Raw genomic sequence first — 15,305 nt, 5'->3', positions numbered from 1 at the left:
GAATTTCATGGAAAAGATGACATATAATCTTGGCTTTAGTAGAAGAGTTGGATTTCACCCATAGAGATGGGCAAGTAAGGAGGTGATTCTAGGTCAGGAAGATAGCATGTACAAATGTACAGATAGCATGTGGAGATGGAATATAGAGCAATATAACAATCACAGAAACCATTGTGTCTGGAAATAGTAAAATGTGTGAATTAAATAAATTCAAGAAATTTTTAAAAGTTAAGTGGGCAAACAAGTTCCTTACATTCTGCTGGAGTATATAACATTAATATACATCAGAAAGTAAATATGAAGGATATAAAAAGTATTACAATACAGAGTAACTTAGTATTGATTGAGTAATTATTATTGTTGATGTTTTTAAAGCCTTTCATTCATTTCTATATTCTTGACTTATTCATGTCCTGCAAATACAAAAAAAAAAATTGACTTGAGCATACATTGAGATGTCAAATCCCCTCAGAGTTACAACTTGCAGCTGAAACAGATTAAAATGTAATTATATAATGTTTAACAAAATAAATAAATATTCAGTACAATATTGATAATGTTAATTTAATGTTTTCTAAGTCAACATTCAAGAACTTTTTTGGCTTGGTACCATTGCAGTAGAATATTCAATGCCCATATAGAAAGCTGATGTTTGATAAGCTGCATCAGCAAGATAATAATTTTAAGAACAATTGATCTAAAAAGCAGTGTTTTTAGGGAGACTATATAAGATCATTAAGGATCTGTCTTCCTTAAATCTTTTATTGTTTCTCCTATGTTGAACAAAATATAAATTCCTAATAAAGAGAAAAGTAAACTAAATTATCATTTAATATCCACGAATGATATCTAGCTATCATATCAGGCTCCAATGAAAAGCACAATGAAAAACTCCAAACAAATCAGCTATTATCTTATAGATTCTTTCTTCAATGTTTTTGAGCTTGTTAAGTGTACTACTATTCTTGATGTATACTATGTAATGATAGAAAAAGTAGGCAACACATTTGAATCTGGGAGACCACTAATGAACCCTTGGGTGAAAGTAATTTGTATAAATACACTTGTCTCCTCCAAGACAGATACACACAAACAACATAAAGACATTAAAGAGATGACTGTGAGTGAATATATCCTGAAATCAAAGCTGAATAGAAAAAGCACTTAACATCTATAGGATTCCAATTATAAAGTACTCTTTTGACCCTGAAAAATGGATCATAGCATCAATTAGCCTAACAAAAACCCATAGGGGATTTACATTTCCTTTTTAAAAAGTAGGAGGAAAGGGGTAGCTAGGTGGCACAGTGGATAGATCACCAACCCTGAAGTCAAGAGGACCTGAGTTCAAATTTGACCTCAAACACTTAACACTTCCTAGCTGTGTGACCCTGGGCAAGTCACTTAATTCCAATTGTAGGAGGAAGAATGATAAACAAGAGCACATAGATAGGTCAGAAATCTCTAAAGATTTTTTGGAACTCTAATAGATATTAGTTCACTGAACAGCAGTCAATGCTGACAAGAGATATTTGCTAATGGATTTGTCAAATGTAATTGAAAGCAATTTACCATGTTTATGAATAGACAACATTTGAAGATGAAACAGGAAAGTGCCTTTCATGGTATATGAGTATTTCCTTAAATGAAGGGTCAAAAAGAAAGTTTCCAATCCAAGCAAGAGGCCAAAGAGAATGGAGAAGAATTCTGCTGGGGGTGGAGGTAGATTGGAAGTCTGGGACATCATTGGTTGGTATGAGTGAAGAGAAAAATTGCAATTTAGCCAACAGTACATCAAAACAATGGCTGTGGAAGGCAGAGCCAAGATGGCAGAGAAGATACATGCAAATTTCTAAGCTCCCTCTTACTCTCAATACCAACTATTTAACTAAGCCTCAAAAACAATGCTGGACTGGTAAAAACCACAAAGATTAGAAGCACAACTTACCAGCCAAAGAGAATCTGGACTTACATCAGAAAAGGTCGGTCCTGAGGTGGTGGAAAAAAAGACCAGCAGCAGACAGGGTTAGACTAAAGGCTAGCACATTATGCCAAATAGGCTGGGGAGGCCTCTGGGGTTAGAAAAGCTACAGAAGCAGAGGAATCTGGCATAGGCTGATAGCTCTACTCTGCTTGTAAAACATCAGATCAAAAGAGAAATCAAAGCCACTTAAAAAAAAACAACAACAACAACAACAAAAAAAAAATGCCAGAACCTATAACTACCACAAACCGGAAGTGACACAACACCAATCCTGGCATAGCTGTGCAATCACCTTCTGCTGTCCAGAGCTTTTCCTTGGGGGGGCTGCCTCTAATCCATACAGTGGGGGGCTCGGCTTGAGGCAGTGGAACCTCCACAGCAGCGAAACTCCTGCAGTAGTAAAACACCCACAGCAGCAACTGAGCTTCCCCAGCAGAGACACTTTCAGTCTGTGGGCAGGGGTTTTTCGCTGGTCAGTTGCAAATATTCACAGCCCCATGGGGGGCTTTGGCTTGAGGTTGTGATGATTTCACTATTCAGCCTCTATCCTCAGGGCAGTCTCTAGGCCATACAGGGGTTCTTCACTGGACACTCATCACAGTGCAGCGGTGCTAACCAGCTCTGAGTCATTTCTGCTGGGGGGGGAGGAAAGGGAAACTCTTGCCCAGAGCTCCCTCTTAGCCCCTTCACAAGACTGCCACAATCGATCAAGGAAGCTGGTAAATTTCCTACCCTAAAGGCAGACCCCATAGGTTTTTAATAATGAGTAAGAAATTGAAGAGAACGATTGACACCTTATATATATATATATATATTCTAAACAGAATATATATATATATATTCTATACAGAATATATATATATATATTCTATACAGAATATATATATATTCTATACAGAATATATATATATATATATTCTATACAGAATATATATATATATACGTATATATATATATATATATATATATATGTATATATATATATATATATGTTCTATACAGAAAAAGAGCGGGTATCCAACCCTGAGGAGGCCAACAGCAGACTGTCCACATAATACCCTAACAGGGAATGATACCTGTTCACCATCACATAACTCTCTCCTAGAAGAGACTATTAAAAAGTTAAGAGAGTTAGAAGAAAACTGGGAAAAGGAAAGAGAAACTATGCTAGAGAGTAACAACATTCTGAAATTTAAGTTGGAAAACATAAAAAATTCACAGGAAATGCAGGGAAACAAAATTTGTGAATTGGAAAAGGTGAAAAAATCACAGACAAGTAGGATCTCTGATTTAGAAAAGATAAAAAATTCCCAAGAAAGTAGGATTTGTGAATTGGAAAAAGAAAATAACTCACTAAAAAAAATAGTGAAATGGAAAAAAATTCCACAGAGCAAAATAATTCATTTAAAAAGTCAATTGGACATATACAAAAAGAACTAAAAAATGTGAATGAAGAAAATAACTCATTAAAAATCAGGACTGAACAAATAGAAATGAATGATTCATTGAGACACCAAGAATCAGTCAAACAAAACAACAAAAAAATAAAAAGCTGGAGAATAATGTCAAATATTTACTAGGGAAATTGACAGACCTGGAAAACAGATCTAGGAGAGATAATCTGAGGATCATTGGACTTCCAGAAAATTATGATGAAAAAAAGAGCCTAGATTCTATTTTACAGGAAATCATCAAAGACAATTATCCAGAGATAACAGAAACAGAAGGGAAAATAGGCATTGAAAGAATTCATCAAACACCTTCTGAAAAAGACCCTAAAAAAAAAAAAAAAAAAAAACCAAAAATCCGCGGAATATTGTGGCCACACTGCAGAATTACCAGACTAAGGAAAAAATATTGCAAGCAGCCAGGAAAAAACAATTCAAATATCGAGGAGCCACAATAAGGTTCACTCAAGATATGGCTGCATCCACATAAAAGGATCAAAGGGCCTGGAATCTGATATTCCAAAAGGCAAAAGAACTTGGAATGCAGCCAAGAATAAACTACCCAGCTAAGTTTAGCATTTTCTTCCATGGAAGAAGATGGACATTTAATGAAACAGAGGAATTCCATTTGTTTCTAAGAAAAAAAACAGATCTAAACAAACAAAAAAATTGATCTCCATCCACAAGACTCAAGAGAAGCAGAAAAAGGTAAAAGGAACTCTTGAGAACTGGACTTTTGTTGTGGATATACAGAAAGTCCACATGTATAATTTGATTTTACTGATATAACATAAAAAAGTAAAGTAGAAAGGGAAAGGGGATAGTATCAGAAAATGGGGAAGGGAAGATAAAAAGAGGGAAACTACATCCCAGGACAAGGCAAAGAAAATTTACCATATCTGAAGGAATTTAGAGCGGGGGAGGAACATTGTGTGAATCCTACTCTCATCAGAGTAGGCTCAAAGAGTAAATAATTGACATAATTGTTTTTCAGAGAATTCTCTCTCATCTCATTAAATGGGGGGAGAGGAAAAGGAAATGAGGAATAAGGGAAGGGTATAAGAAAGGGGAAGGGATTTAAAAGGAGGGGGGAGGGATACTAAAAAGGGAGGGCTGTGTGACACAAGACCTCATAGATCAGAGCACTCCAGTTCTTAATATCCTTTATTCTCCCAGGAATACACTACAAGGTATAAAAATATGTAATTATCAAATTTTTTTTTAGATATGACCTAGTTGCTTGATTATACATCAGCTGCTTACTCCCCTTTATTATCTGAGAAACAAATCTTTTTACTATAAATATAGATTTAGAAAAATCTTGCAGAATCAAACTCATAATCTTGGAATGGAATCTTTGTTATAAATCCAAAATTTCCCAGATATAATACTGATCCCTAAAAACACTTTTTAGTGCCAAACACTCATTATCTTAATATTCTCAATAATAATCCTAATTGTCATAATGTAACAATATGTATACATAAACAAAAAAAATCTTAATGATCAATAGAAGCAGCTGGTAGCTCAGTGGATGGAGCATTTACCTGAGTTTAAATCCATCCTCAGACATTTCCTATCTATGTACTTTTCAACAAGTTACATAATCTCTGGTTGCCTGCCAATCTAATCAGAACCTACTGGAGAAGGAAATGGCAAACCACTCTAGTATCTTTGTCAAGAAAACTCCTCAAATAGGGTTACAATAGATGAGACATGACTGAAATGCCTGAACAAAAATCAAATTCTTAATCTCCAAGCTACATGGAATTCAAAATAGGAAGACATATAACAGAAAAAATAAAAACCATGTCAGAGTAGAAGACATCTATAAATCCCAATATCTACTACTGGACAATGTATTTACATTAAGCCTGCAGAGGATGAGCTTATATGCCAATAAATACCTTTATTTAACTAATGAAAGTAATTTTATTCATTTGTGCAATAATATTTACAACATTAAATACGAAAGTAGAATAATAGCAGAAGTACTTGATTCAAGACTGTTTCTGTCTGAACTTCACTGAAAAATTATAGAACTGGATAATAATGACTAATTGGTACTTACTTAGTCATTTGTGTTGGCATGGTCCTTTACATCACATTATCACAGAACAGTACATATTATTATTACCATCTTACAAATGATGAAACTGAGACTTAAAGAAATTTAGTAACTTTCCTATTGTCAAATCAGTAGTGAAGTTCAATGAAGGTTGCTTTTGACCTCATATTCAGCCCTCTTCCTTGACTGCTTGACTGCTTCTAAACTTTAGGTTTTTTTTTTCCATCTATAAGATAAAAACAATCTCCTGCCTAACATATTTAAATATTATGATCCTAAAGAGTCTCATGGGCTTCTTATACTTGAAGAAAGGAAGAGAAGGTACATGAATAACAATAAATAGATTAGCATTGTCATGGAAGTCAAAAGGAAGGGAATATGTCCATTTCAGTCTAATATCCTATAACAACTTATTTCACCTATCATCTTTCCATTGCCTTCTGGGTTATGTGGATGTTTGATTCATTTGGTTCCATGATTACCAGCTATACAGCTTTACCAGAAAAATCTTCATGAAAATATATGGAGTCATAGAAAGCACTGTACCCTTGCAAATACCATGTGCCTAATTTCCTAGGACAGTTAGATTACATAGTGTATAGAACCTCCAGTCCTGGAGTCAGGAAGACCTGAGTTTAAATTCACTTTCAAATACATATTAGCTGTGTGAATCTGATTGTGACTTTGTTTCTGCCTCAGTTTCCTCATCTGTAAAATGAACTGGAGAAAGAAATGGTAGACCACTCTAAGTATCTTTGTTAAGAAAAACCCAAATAAGGTCATGAAGAATTAAATAGAACTGAAATGACTCAACAGCAGCGGCAACAATAGCAATCTCCTAAATTGTTGTGTTGAGTTCATTATTCAGATCCGCAACCTGTCCAAAATATTTATGTATATATGCTCATGTGTATGTATGTTTCTGAGTAGATTTTGTGCAGATTAACTAGGTAACTCATGGTACTAAGTATCCCTTCACTGAGATATATAGGCAACTCTTCTGTAATTTTTATCCTTAAAGAAAAGCTTAGGACACTAAGAGGTTAAATGGTTTCTCCTTGGTAATATTGCTAAGATGTGTCAGAGGTGAGATTTGAACCCATGATCTTCCTGATTTACAGACCATCCCTGGATCTTCTACAGTGGGTTGCTATACATGCAAGCCCTCCCACCATGTTTTTCCTTCTCATGCATATATTTTTTTTAATAAAAAACTCTCTTTATACTTTTCAGAGAATTCTTAAAGTCATTTGCTCTCACCTAAGAAGAGCATTTCTCTAAATGGAACTTTAGTATTTTTACTTTCATTATGGAAGTACCTGCTTTCCTTATTAGCATTTCTACTCAAAAGATATTAAGAATAGAACAGGTTTTATTAGCACAGTAAAGCACAAAAAATGAAGAGACTCATACTCAAGCCTGTACAACATCCTTCCTTTCCTTTCCTTTTCCTTTCCATTATTCTACATGATCCTATGTGAACTATACTGCCCTTTTTACAGTAGAATCTACCATCCACTTCACCCCTTCAAAAAAAGTGAAAAAAGCTCAAAAGTTTGATAGAAGATTCTGAAATCACTCCTTCTGATAGGCTGCTGCCTATCCCCAATGATGTATTTATTTTTCTTGACTTAAAGTTCTACCCCATTTGATCTACAAGTGAGAGGAAAACACATGGAGTCCACATAGAATCAAAGATCTGAGAATTACTTACCATGCTTTAAAGAGCCCTTGTCACCCTCCCAGCCCTCTATCTCAGAATAGCATGAAGTTCCTGTGATTTATAGTGTTGCCATTTATGAAACTCTAGAAAAATCATTCAGATTTTGTCCTTCTGTGTTCCCCCCATTCCATCTTATTGCCTTGTTGCTTTTTATTTTCAAAATATATGCAAAAATAATTTTCACCATGCACTCTTGCAAAACCTTGTGTCCCAAATTTTTCTCCCTTTTCCCCCCATTCCCCTCCCATAGACAGCAAGTAATTCAATACAGATTAAACATATGCAATTCTTCTAAACGTATTTCCACATTTATCATGCTGCACAAGAAAAATCAGACCAAAAAGGGTAAAAATGAGAAAGAAAAAAAAAAAAGCAAGCAACAACAAAAAGGTGACAATACTATGTAGTGATCCACATTTATTCCCCCTCTTTCTGGATACTGCCCTGGTCTGGACAGAAATTAGGATACTGGCTTGCTATAATTGATGCCCTTTCCTCCTAATTAACATAACACGCATTTCTGGTGCATATAAATATTCTCGTTATTATTTTTATTTTTATTATTTATGATTAGTTTCATCTCTTTGATAGATTATAGTACTAACTTTGAGACATCTTGACTGGAATCCTGGTCTGAGTGTTTTATAACTTTTTCACAACTTTCTTTTCTTTATAACAACATGCCTTTACTTTTATGCAAAAAATTCCTCAAATGACTTGGGAATAATTTACCATTAAAATGAATCATGCATTTTTATCAGTTTTGTTAATTTTGTTAGACCCTCAAATTATTTATCTATATTTCTTCTTAGACAAAAGAAATATGATTTGTTGATGGGACCCATACTTACACAGTTTCTGTCTTGTTAGAATCTGTGTGAATTTGCACTTTTGGTACAGCCCAAAAGAGAATGTGTCATGTTTCAGACATAATGAGATATCAGAGCAGAAGCTTTTGAAGTTGCTTGACTAAGTTATTTTGATCTCTTATCTTATCTAACCCCATTTTTAATCAATATATTAACCATAGTATGATCTTTTATTTGACATATCTCTCAAGCAGCATGATTTATAGGAAGATAAATAGTTCATTATAGAGTGTTATAAATGAAAGTCTTCCTATTACTTTCTCATACATTGATCAAAGATGTTCCAATATTCTCATAGACCCTTGATAAGATTCTTTTTTTGGGGGGGATGATTTAAGAACACTTTTTGTGCTATTAAGATAGTTCTTTCCTTTAATTTGAAATTTGTTTGTACTGTCTTGAAAATAAGTCCATAAGTGCCATAAGGTTCCCCCCACTCCAGCATGGATTTCCTGACTTTATTATCTTGAATGCCATTTTCTTTTGTTCATATAATCTATTAAATACTCTCATGTTCTAGTAAAAATATGATAGTTCCACTATCAGGAATAATGAGAATGTGAGTCATTATAGAAGTGCTGGCAGATCTGTTCCATTTTATATCTGTTTGTTCTCATTTCTAATATGCCAACTAATAATGAATTGCTTGACTTTAGAACAGCTAAAACTATAAATTATCCTTCAACTCTTTTATTAATACATGCAATTTATTTAAATAAGCATCCATTTTAAATTAAAAATTTGCATTAACCTTTTCTAGGATATTGTTCTTGTGCTATATAAATAAATAGCCTCATTCAAGGCTTTTTTCCAATTACCAAGCATTATTTTTTTCCTTTCCCCTTTAAAAAATAAAAAGAAAATGTAGAAACACTTTATCATATAAGCATAGTCAAACAAGACAAATTCTTATTGTTAGCCACATCCAAAAATATGTTTCTCATTGTGCATATTAATCATCAGCTCTCTCTCATCTGGTGGGCAGAATCTTAGAGTTCCTTTAATTTTCATTTCTCTTAATTATTAGCAATTTAGAACATTTTTTCAGATGACTATTCTAACTTTCCCCCTAGAGATTTCCTTATCGATTGGGGTATGATGTTCAATTTTCAAAATATTGATCATTTCTTGAGATAGCTTGGAAATAATACTTTTATCAAAGAAACCTAATGCAAAATTTTTTCTCACTCAATTTATTTTCTTCTAACTTATGTTGGATTAGTTTGTACAAAAACATTACTTTTATATATTTAAAATTTTTCATTTCTCTCTTCCTTGTTTGGTCAGTACCTTTCTTCCTAATCTGAAAGGTAATTTCTTCGTTTAAATAATGTGACAATTTATATCTTTGTCATGTTATTTGGACCTTATCTTAGTATAAAAAGTGAAATGTTCTAAAATTCATTTCTGTCATTGATGTTCAGATTTTTGCAGTTTTTAAATACTAGAATTTTAAATACCTTAGATTCTTTTTTGTTTCATTGCTACATGTTATATGCCTGGCAATTAACTTTTTTTCCTTTCCGTTGCTTATTCCTGAAATAATAATATAAAGCTACAATTATGAATCCCTCAAAAAACATTGATTGGTTCAATAGCAATTGAAATAATTTGTATATAAGAGCCTTGCCTTTCTTTTAAAAACAATATTGTTTTAATTATTTGAAACTAGTAACATTCATGTTATGAGTCTACAGCAGAGAAATGAAATTATGAAAAATGGTTATTTTTAACGTCTAATATAAACTTAAAACAATTAAGTTCATTTTTGAACGGGATCAAGTGAGTCAACTTCCTGTTCATCCAGTGATATAAATTCAAGATTAGCTAGGATTAGAGTTGGATAAAGATGAACTTCTCTTGATTACTATTTAACTGCTGTTTCCCATAAAGTAACCTACAATATGATATGTTTGGTTCCAATTATCAGGGTAGAAATTGCTTATGCAAATCAATGCAAGGCAATGAGGTGTGGAGAAAATATCATTATTCTTGGTTGGTACTCATGAAATTCTGATGACTTTAAGTTAATGACAGCCAAACAAAGAAAGGGATTATTAACAATGAAAATGTGCAGTTACCTGGGTTAGAATAGAAATATGCATTAAGGTAGACTTCATTGATTATATGGCAGCTATAGGCATCTATTCATATTATAAATATAAATTCATATAAATTTTCACATAGCTACACACACACACACACACACACACACACATATATATATATATGTATACTCATATATATTTACACATGAATGTGTGTGTGGATCTTGTATGCTTTGTCATGACCAGTGGATTTTCAAATTTGTAATGATATATTGGGCATATAAATGAGAAAGCTAACCGTCCACTTTGGGTACACAGTATGAAGCAGCATGGTATTCTGGTAAAGAATGCTAGATTATGATTTAGATGACCTTTATTCTAAACCCAACTCTGATACTTTCTCTGTGTATGACTTCAGGCAAGTTACTTAACTTCTTAGGACTTTTGTTTGGGATAATTTCTGAGATACCTTCTAGTTCTGACCCCACTACTAAATTCCTATAGAGTGTTTTTCAATGTTGAAATGGTGGCCTCTATGACACTTGTGGGAAGGGAAGGATGGAATAAACATTTATTGAGTGCTTACTATATGTTAGACATTGTACTATGAACTTTCACATGTATTATCTCATTTTATCCTCACAAGCAAGTCGGCCATATAGGTGCTATTGCTATTCTTTTTTTTTTGTAGTTAAGAAAACTGATGTAAAAAGGGATGAAGTAATTGCTTAGGGTCACACAGCTAATAAATAGATGATATTTGAACTTAGTTCTTCCTGACAACAGATTCCTACAGTGAAGTAAAAATACAGATAGATACTAGACCTTCTTTTACTACTGACTTGGGGTACTAAGAAGTTGTAACTTGCCAAGGATCACAAACCCAATATGTGCCAGAGGCAGTTTTTGAATTAGGGTCATCCTAGCTGTAAAGCCATTTCTCTGTCTACTTCCACTATTCCATACTAGCTCTGCTTAGTGTTTGTAAACTTATCCTTCAAGTATATAATAATATGATACAACATACTGTTTGTTGCCATCAGTATTACTTAACTATTCAAAATAATTATTATCACTGCAATAAGTGCTGTCCATTGTCACATTTTAGGTTATTTCCTTAAAAAATTTTGTACACATTCTTTTCAAGTTTTATTTTTAGATGAAGTTTGATGTAATCAAGAAATAACTACAGAGTTAAATTTAATTAGTGGATTTGGAAGGAAAGATTAAATTTAAATTAATGGAAATAATCTCTCTGGATTTGATAATCAAAGATTTTCATCTCCATTATGAAAGAATGTTAAATCTGTGACTTTTTTTTTAGCCTGTCCTCTTCTCGCTTTTCCTTTCTTTTCCTTTTTTTTCCTCTTCTTCCTTTCCCTTCCCTACCCCAGTCAAAGAGGGCTATGAAACAACACAAGCTTTAAATCTGTACTCTATGTACAGAACCCATTATTTCTAATTATGAAAATAACGAATAAAGATCAGTAGAAGGCAAGTGGACTAATAAATAATTCAGGAATATAGTTAAATGCAACTTTTGGCTTCTGTGTTACATTCTTTTTATGTATTATTTCTATATCCTAAATGGAGGCTTGGAGCATTTTTATGGTATTATCTTTTCCCCCACAATGTTATTTTTCTGACATTGCTCAGCTGAGACATGTGTAATTGCCCAAGTTAGCATTGGGAGTTGGTTTCTCCAGTTTGTGATGAAATGAGAGCTATTCCTTGTAGTGTTATGAATGACTGACAAATACTGAATCTATCCTCTGTGCTAGAATTTGTACAACAGAAAATGTAGATAGCAAATTTGAATTATACCAGAAATATCCCATGCTATATAGATCCCCACTAAGAGAATATTCTTCCATTTTCATCTCCAGCTTCATATAAATGAGGACTTTGCCTACTGCCACTGGGATGATACAGGGATGATAAACATTTCCGAAGAAGCAGAAAGCTCTGATTTACAATCAAATATACTATTTCCAATTTCCTTCTTCCCTTTGAAGTCAGAAAATTGTATATTTAACAGCCATAACTAAATGTCAAATTCATAATGATAGAAACGCTGGCTCTGCAGAAAGGGAGTGAGGAGAGATGGTATTCATAGTTCAAAGTGTAGACTTAATGGCTAAAAATGAGGGCTAGGAGGGCCCAGCCCCAAACTGGCTGCATATAAAATAAATTCAGCACAGAGTTTCTTTATTGAATATTAGTTTGTAGGTTATAGCTCTGGAAGCAAATGCATATTATTTTTATAAGAAGCATCCTGTCCTCTGCAGAAAGGCTCAGAAACTTCAAAGCCAATGTAGAGATGGTACCTTTAGAGATTTACCTTTGATAAATTGGCCCCTTCCCAATCCTCCTCTAGTTCTTTGATCTTTTGGTGGCTGAAAGGGGAGCAATGGAAAATCAGTCATATAATCTAGAGCTGAATGAACTTCCTATTAAATTGGTCACAGCTGGACAAGGCCTTTTAACCAGGCATTCTTCCTTGCCTTCCTTCAATAATCAGTATTTTTTTTTCCAATCACATGTAAAGATAGTTTTCAACATTCACTTTTATAAAATTTTGATTTCCAAATTTTTTTCTCCCTCATTCACTCCTTCCCTCCCCATTCCCAAGAGGACAATCTGATATAGATCCTCACCAGTGTTTTGTTTCTAACTACAGTCTCCCTCAATCTGCTTTTCTTTCCCCTTCCCCATACTATTTTTGCCCTCCCTTCTATATGCCCTTCCCTTTTCTTTTCCTTTTCTCTTCCTATTTCCCTATAGGTAAGATAAATTCCTAAGCCCAATTGAGTGTGTATGTTATTTCCTCTTTAAGCAAATCTGATGAGATTAAGACTCAAACAATGTTCATCTTCCCCTTTATTCTTCTTCTAGAAGATCACTTCAAAATCAATTTATAACCATTCCTTCTGTCCATCTTTACCTGTTATGACTGCCTTAATAAAGATACAGTTCTCTGCTAGTCTAGGCCAGTTATTTTTCCAATGAGATATTTTATATTTTCTTCTTTTGATTTTGTTTGATTTATTCTTGATATCTTATAGAATAATTAACTTCTATTTGCCCAATTCTAATTTTTAAGGAATGATTTTCTTCGGTTAGTTTTTGTACCTTTTTTCCATTTGGCTAATTTTACTTTCTAAAAATTTGTTTTCTACAATGAATTCTTTTTCTCCCCAATTTGGCCAATTTTATTTAAGGAACTGCTTTCTTCAGTAAATTTTTGTCCTTTCTTTTCCAAGCTATTTACTCTCTCTTGCATATCTCTCATTTCTTTCCCCATTTTTTTTTCCTTCTATCTCTCTTACTTGACTTTTAAAATCCTTTTTGAGTTCTTGAGTGTTCCAAGAAGCCTTTTGGGTCTGAGACCAATTCATATCTCTCATTAAGTTTTTGCATGTAAACTTTAATACTTGTTTCAATCTTTTCTGTCATCATATTAGCTTTCTGTGATTAAGATTCTTTTTTATTTCTTGCTCATTTTTAGCTTATTATTTGGCTTTTAAAGTTGAGCTCTGCTTCTGGGGTACAGGAGGTACTGTCCCAAGTTTCTTGTGCTGGAGGCCAGTGGCTGGTCACATGCTCTGAGCACTGAGGTCTCAGATGTTGGTAGCTTGCTCACTGCAATGTGGTAGCTTGGCTTCATCCTGCCTGTTGTTGCCTTCTGGCAGGAGGGTCCATCATTGGTCCGTTATGTCATTGGCTTGTTGAGTTAGGTTGGAGGGCCTTTATTGCTGATTTGTGCTGTAATTAAGAGCCTCCTGCTGGCTCCCTTTCTCTCCAAGTGAGAGGGAACTTTTCTGAAGTACTTTTAAGTTATCTTAAGCTGGAAATTTTTTTTTCATTCTGTGTATTTGTAGACTCTGTTTATCCATAATTTGTTTAGAGGTTTGATTTAATGTTTTTTTAAGCTCAGATAACTGGTTTCTCTCTGCCATCTTCACTGTGACACACACACAGAATAAACACATACAGAACAGAGAGTGGGGGGTGCAGAAGAGGGATGTAGAGAGATGCTATTTCATTTTAACTTCTCCATTTCTTGTCACATAAAGAAAAACATTTTAACATATTGCAGCTGATTGGGCTCTCTTTTCTCCTTTTTCCTAAGGAAAATACTTTTCTCTGAGGCTTCAAGATGAGAAGCAAATGGGCTTTTTATTTCTCTCTTAAAGATTTCAGAGCAGGTACAGCTTTCTATAGCGCCAATAGGTCCTTTATAACAACTATTAAGTTGACCTGATACATAAAGAAAAAGATTCCACTAGGGATTTTATTTTACTTTTTATAAATTACTCAACAAATATTTATTAGATTCCTACTTTCTGCCAGGTACTATACTAAACTCTTGCAAATTAAAATTAAATTCCCTTTAATTCCAGAAGCATTTATGATGTATCTATCACATGGCAATAATTCTGTTAGTTGCTAAGGATGCAAGCAAAAACAAAAGCCAACAAACCAACAAACAACAACAAAATCAAAAGAAATCCCTGCCCTTAAGTAGTTTACATTCCGTTGGGAAAAGTTGAGGAATGATAGCATATATATTGATGATTAAATACTATATATATATATATATATATATATATATATATATATGTATATGTATATGTATATGTATATGTATATGTATATGTATATGTATATGTATATGTATATGTATATGGCTAGTTTTCTTACAAAAAGGTACTAGCAACTTGTAGGATAGGTTGATCCAGTGCTTAAAATATCATAAAGTACATATTACATGTGTTTTGGTAAGTTTCCTATAGGAGGTTACTGTTGATTTGGACTTTGAAGGAAACTAGAGATTCTATGAACTGGAAGTGAAGAAGGAATATATGTCCAACAGCAAGGAACAGTTTATACAAAGGGAGAAAAATGGCAGATGGCATGTGGTATATGGACAATACTAAGCACTCTAATGTGTCTAAAAGGAATTATAGTCTTCCTTGCCTACATTTAAAAAAACAATTAGTATTATTTGAAAAATTAATTTAGAACATGTTATAGATGAATTTCAACATCACTTTAATTACTAATTTAAATCTCTTTAGAAAATATCATCATCTTTGTTTCTCCCTCTTTGTATTAATGAAGATCCTACAACTGGATATAGTTAATCAAATTGAGAAAAGAGT

General features: G+C 33.4%; 1 protein-coding gene across 3 annotated transcripts in view; it reads left to right on the top strand.

Moving 5' to 3' along the window:
* The window catches only part of TRHDE (thyrotropin releasing hormone degrading enzyme), a 563,478-nt gene that overhangs the window by 378,562 nt on the left and 169,611 nt on the right, over positions 1–15,305 (top strand). The gene's annotated exons all lie outside the window — the stretch shown is intronic.

Source organism: Sminthopsis crassicaudata, chromosome 5 (genome assembly GCF_048593235.1).
Source record: "Sminthopsis crassicaudata isolate SCR6 chromosome 5, ASM4859323v1, whole genome shotgun sequence".
NCBI classification, from domain to species: Eukaryota; Metazoa; Chordata; class Mammalia; order Dasyuromorphia; family Dasyuridae; genus Sminthopsis; species Sminthopsis crassicaudata.
Note: the sequence above shows the minus strand (reverse complement) of the source record. Positions and strands in the feature narration are given on the sequence as shown.